Genomic DNA, 6,000 nt, shown 5'->3' on the forward strand with positions numbered 1-6,000 from the left:
TTCATTCACTTAAAAAGCAGTTCTTAAACATCCGCTATGTGCTTCACAGTAAGCTCAGCACTGATCACACAAAGATGAAAAAGGCAGGGCTCCCCTTCTGTAGGCGATCAAGACTGTTATAGGAAAACAAATCATTCCAATATGTTCGATACATTATTACAAAGTCGTGTTTATAGACTTGTGGGAGCACAGCAGAAGGGTTTAGCTGATTTCTTACAACCAGGTTTAAGAAGTGCCCCAACCAAACTCTGGCAAAGTCCTCACTAGCTGACCTAGCTAAGGTCAGCTATTTTTTTCCCTGCCACTTGTAGATACGTCCCCTTGTACTGTTAGAGACAGATCACTGACATGTAACTTTCTCTCTGGCTGACCTTAGATGTATGACCTTGTGGTTAGGTATGAGGCATCAGTCAGAGCCTGAGCACATTTTTAAAACTAAACAGAGCACTTTGATTTCAATGAGATTAGGAGGGATCATTTACTTGCTCAAAATCCCATGGGAACTCTCTCATATCTCTTTGTTGGCGAAATGATACCCTTTGGCCACAGAAAACATTTAGAGCCCGTGAGTTAAAATAGCTGTTCCGCCTGCCAGGGGAACAGTATTTTAACAAATCAGAACTAGAGAAGCTAGGATTGGAACTATAACGCGAGGTAAAGAAAATACCCATTGAAATAGCAGATGATTTAATTTTTGCTTTAATCTTGGTTTTTTTCTTTCTTGTGAGTAAATTACAATCCTCCAGAAATCATTAAATCTGGGTTCTCAGTATACCCAAAATAAGATTGATCTCTCCTCCTTAAAGTTGAGACTACTCATTGAAGAAAGCAATTTGATAAACCACGTAAATTTCATTTCAGAAATAGGAAGATGTTGGCAAAACATACCCAATAGCCCAGAACTGTCTTTATTATCTTTGGTTCAAATGTCCTTCAGGAACAGGAGAACTTTTCTGCTTGTAGTGGTTTTTCGTTTTTACCAGGGGGTCAACTTTTTAAAAAATTCAAAAGCTGAGAGAAACTTCTCAAATACGTTTTCTGTCACTGTAGTAAGAAGATTTGTTGTTGCCACTTGTTTCGGTTTCCACACAGGTCATATCTAATAAATGGTGCTATCCTTTATGTTTTAAGAGTCTGGTTTTTTTGTTTTTTGTTTTGGCTGCCTCTCATTGGGTAGCATAGATAGCGGGGATCCACCCATTTTTTCCTGCCTAATCCTCTTTTGCTTTAAGAGCCCGAGTTGCAAGGTTGAGGGCTGGAGGTCAGTGGTATGGTTGATAGTGAGCACAGTTTTGGACCACATAGGGGCCACCCACACCCTTGGCCAAATGACTTCTCACCTGCCACGCTAAACAATAACTCACAGTAATTTTTAGTGGGTAAGGCACACAGTCAATAAATATAATACAGGGGCCAAGTAAGTTCCCCTTTTTAATACACTCTCAAAGTAATTCTTAAAGCTTATCCTGATTGTGAGGAACCATCAGTCTGTCATGTTGGGAGGAACACTTCCTCAAACTTCTATAAATATAAAGTCAAGATGCAGATGATTGCTGGTAAACCCAGGTATCCCCCAATGCCACATGGATGTATAATGTACTAATCGCCACATGAAGAAAATGGTGAGTAGCTACTTAGCCTTTACTGGAGGAATTCAAAATTGATGCTCCATAGAGAATTTCAGAAACAAAAGCTGCCGTCAAGAATTTTTATACCAGTTGTTCTCAAAAGTTTGAGAGCCTTTGAATGCTTTTTACAAACGAAGCCCCGTGAGAAGAGCCAACAGCCAGATAAGACCATGATAGTGTAGACTGGTTGTAGATTGGTGGAAGCCTACCGTCCACCCATAGCACCAGCCCTATGCCTTCTGATGCCCCAGAAAGATTTCCCCAACTAAAGTGCCATATAAACCAAAACCCACATTTTATTTTATTTTTTAAAAAGATTTTTCAAATCATTTCTTTGAGAGAGAGCATGTGCGAGCATGAGCTGGGGGGGAAGGGCAGCGGGAAAGAGAGAAGCAGACTCCCCCCTGATCGGGGAGCCCAATGCAGGGCTCAATTCAGCACCCTGAGACCATGACCTGAGCTGAAGTCAGACGCCCAACCGACTGAGCCACCCAGGCGCCCCCAAAACCCACATTTTAATTAAAAAAAAATAGTCCTGGAAAGGTTAAGAACCTTTCCTGAGTTACTTAATATCTAAAATATTAGAATTCTGTCTGTTTCTGGCTTCATGCCCTTTTCATTATATCAAAATTCCTGTACAATCACACAGTAAAGCATACTTTTCTGAGCAGTAATTTGGTATCAATTTAAAACAAAGAACTATCTATTATTATTTCCTACACCAGACACATAGGCTGTCTGGAAATGCAGCCACCATAAAGTCATCAGCCTGCTCTGCAAAAGTCACACCAAAAAAACCTATTATTTTTAGTTCTATTTCTATAAGTGAGGTGAATGGTTTTCCTGGTGTCATCAAATCACAGTGCATGTTTTTGTTTTTTTGCTTTTAAAATACAGTTTCCATCATTTAGAAAAAGTGAAATTTGGGGTTCGTCTACAAGTAACATAAAATCAGAATGGAAATGAAGCCGTAAATGATCTGACATCTAACTTTGAGTAGAGTGTAATGCAAAGGACATGTCACCTAGTCTCTGAGGTGACCACCTTTCAAAATTATGGATATTCATAGGCAAAATAGCACGCTCCTGCAACCATTATCATTTCATCCTTAGGAAGGATTTATTGCACTTCTATTGTTTCCTTGCCTCAGGGAGAAGTGCCCACATAGGGGAGTTTAAAGAATAAATTCCTGTCTTTAGTTATCTTGACATCTGAAGCATCTAACGCAGGAGGCAAAATATGAAACATAAACCGACTACCAGTGGAAACAAAACCACAAAGAGTGAACAGCTAAGAAGAGCAAGAGCTGGGGGGGTGGGATTCTCCACTTCAACCCACTCTCCTAATCCAGGGTTGCAATAGTTTCATTTTGTCAGAGACTTGGTAAGATCACAGATCTCAGTGAAGAAACTGTTCAAATTCCTCCACTGCCCATAGAAACAACGGAGGCAGTGAGACGTTGCATTCCTTACCAGGGTCCCTCCTGTGGGGGGCAAAACCTAGATTTGACCTGAGAGTTTGCTAGCAAATCAAGTAAAAGGCTTGCTTAGAAGGATCACTGTAAAGGTGGGGTTTTCCCCCTACAATTGTAGAAGTATGTTTGTTTGCTGTAAAAGACTCAGAAAAGGTGGGATGCAGAGAAGCTAAGAAAATTTCATCTATAACTACACCACCCAGATGAGGCAATCACACTATGCATTTTTGGTAGATTTCTTTCCAGTGGTGGTTGTTTTGTTTTGTTTTTTCAATGATTTTTTTTAACCTGATGGCAGATCCTATATACAAATTTGTATCCAGCTTCTTAATTCAGCATTATACCATGAGCATTTTCCAACCTCATTTAAAATGTCTTGTCAGCATTGCTTTAAAAGGTGCATGCCATTTTGTTGTTTGCTTTTCAAAAAGCTCTTTTAAAGCAGCGAGGCGCAGATCCAAGAGCTTTCTATAGGAGTGATTCACCCCGTTCTAGAATTTTCACATCGATAGCAAATAGCATGTACCGCGGATGGGAAATGAGACAAGGAGAGGCAGAACTGAAGCAGTGAGCCATCATCGCATGGGAGGCAGTCACAACCACCACCAAACATGTTTAGGGAAACAATCCTGCCCTGTCGGGGGCCCCAGTCCTTGCAGGGTCTTCCAGCAATCCCTCTGTAGCCCTCAGGATAAGGGCTGCATGCATCAAAACCAGACTGTTTTCTCCTAAAACCTGTAGTAATCCGCGGACATTCATTTGGGCAGCTCTAAGAGACGGGGCTATTTCTGGTTTCTTTAATCAGCTCCCCAGGATTTAGTGAACTGAACACTCATCTCCAAATGAGAAAATTTCCCTTCAGCAAGATTTGGAGTGAAGAAAAAAACCATGCAAATCAGGAGGTGAGCCTACAGGACTGTTTCTTCGGCCGTAAATCAATGCCCATTGCAACAAACGTAACTGGATTTGATTTGTGCGTTTTTAATGATTTGCAGAATTTTAACCTGAAACATTTAAATGACGCTGACATCAGACAGAAAGGTTTCAGATTTGGGGAAGAGTTCTAGCACAGTTCCAGGGCAGTTTCAACAAGCCCGGTGAAGCAGTTCTGTCTCACAAATGTGGGTGTGGAGAGCCACACATCATTCTTGTTAAACCCGTCTGGCGACTCCCTGAAGTTTTACCTGCTTAGCAATTTGGCTTCAGGTGGCATCAAGCAAAACATCTGGAGTCCTTTCCCACCAAGCTGCTGAGGAGAAATGTCACCTGTCATCTCTCAACAACCTTTTATTTTGCTTTACCGAATAAGGAAAAAATAATCTCGTGATTTAACATTAGAATGACTGCATTCTTCAAAGAAAAATCAATATTTCTCCTGGTTTTGTAGCCCTGAGAAAATATGTAATATGCCATAGGAGGGTTTTTCAACCCTGTTTTTTAACTATGGAGGGACTTGTCTTTGTAAGAGGAAACTATATTAACATGGAAAACATCTCAATTCCATTGTTATCATTAAAAATAAATGTTAAGAAAATGGATATAATCTATTTATAGAGTCATGGTTATAGAAAGAAGACAAATGTATTGTAAAGTGGAAAAAAAAATGGGGGCTCTTGCCTGGGTCAGTCAGGACAGCGAGTAACTCTTGATCTCAGGGTCGTAAGGTCGAACCCCATTTTGGGCATAGAACCGACTTAGAAGAATAAATTAATTAATTAATTAAAAGTGATTCATTTTAAAAAAAGGCAACTTTTAAGCCATATATACACTGTGGTCTGACTGTTTACATTAAAAAGTATGGGTTAGAGGGGCGCCTGGGTGGATTAAGCGTCTGACCCTTGGTTTCCGCTCAGGTCATGATCTCAGGGTGGTGAGATGGAGCCCCACATGGGTCTTCGCTCTTATTGGGGAGTCCACTTGAGAGTCTTTCCTTCTCCCTCTCCCTCTGCCCCTCCCCCCAAATAAATAAATAAAATCTTAAAAAACAAAGTATGTGCTAGAAAAGACATATAATGTGATCGTAAGGCATTGAGCTTATTAATATAAGTTGAGTAATAGAAGACTTGTTAGAGTATACATTTCTAATAATGGATCTAAAAAATAAAGGTATGTGATTTTGTAGGAAAAAGATAGCTTTCATATCTAGTTTTGAAAAGGAAAGTGAGATTCCCCAATACCTGAGTCATAAAAATTTCATCAATATGAAAATAGTAATTCTAATTCCATTTATTTGTACAGAACCTTACAGGGTTTTTTTTTTATTTTTAAAAATTGTAATGAATACATATATGTAGCATGAAATTCACCCTTTTAACCATTTTTGAGTGTACAATTCAGTAGGATCAAGTATATTCACAACGTGTGCAACATCACCACCATCCATCTGCAGAAATTTTTCGTCATCTCAAACAGACGTGCTGTCCCCATTGAACACTAATGCCCTCCTCCCCGTCCCTAACCCAGCGCCTGGGAACTCCTGTTCTATTTTCTGTCTCTACAAATTTGACTATTCTAGGTTCCTCATATAAGTGAATCATACAATATTTATTTTTTTGTCTGGCTTATTTCACTTAGCATAATGTCTTCAAAGTTCATCCATGCTGTAGCATGTGTCAGAATTCCCTGCTTTTTGAAGGCTGCATAACATTCCAGAGTACGTAATGAGCACATTCTGTTTATCTGTTCATCTGTTGACAGATATTTAGTTTGCTTCCACCTTTTGGCTATTACAAATAATGCTACTATGTTGTTTTTTAAGTAGTAAAATTATTATGAACTTATTTTCTTTACTTCCCCCTCCTCACAGAATTCACAGCTGTACTTTTTTTTTTTTTTGCTTTTGCTTAGTTGTTATCATTAATTTATTCCCCCAAATCTCCCCTAGTTAAGTAAATATTT

This window comes from Ailuropoda melanoleuca, chromosome 5 (assembly GCF_002007445.2).
Source record: "Ailuropoda melanoleuca isolate Jingjing chromosome 5, ASM200744v2, whole genome shotgun sequence".
NCBI classification, from domain to species: Eukaryota; Metazoa; Chordata; class Mammalia; order Carnivora; family Ursidae; genus Ailuropoda; species Ailuropoda melanoleuca.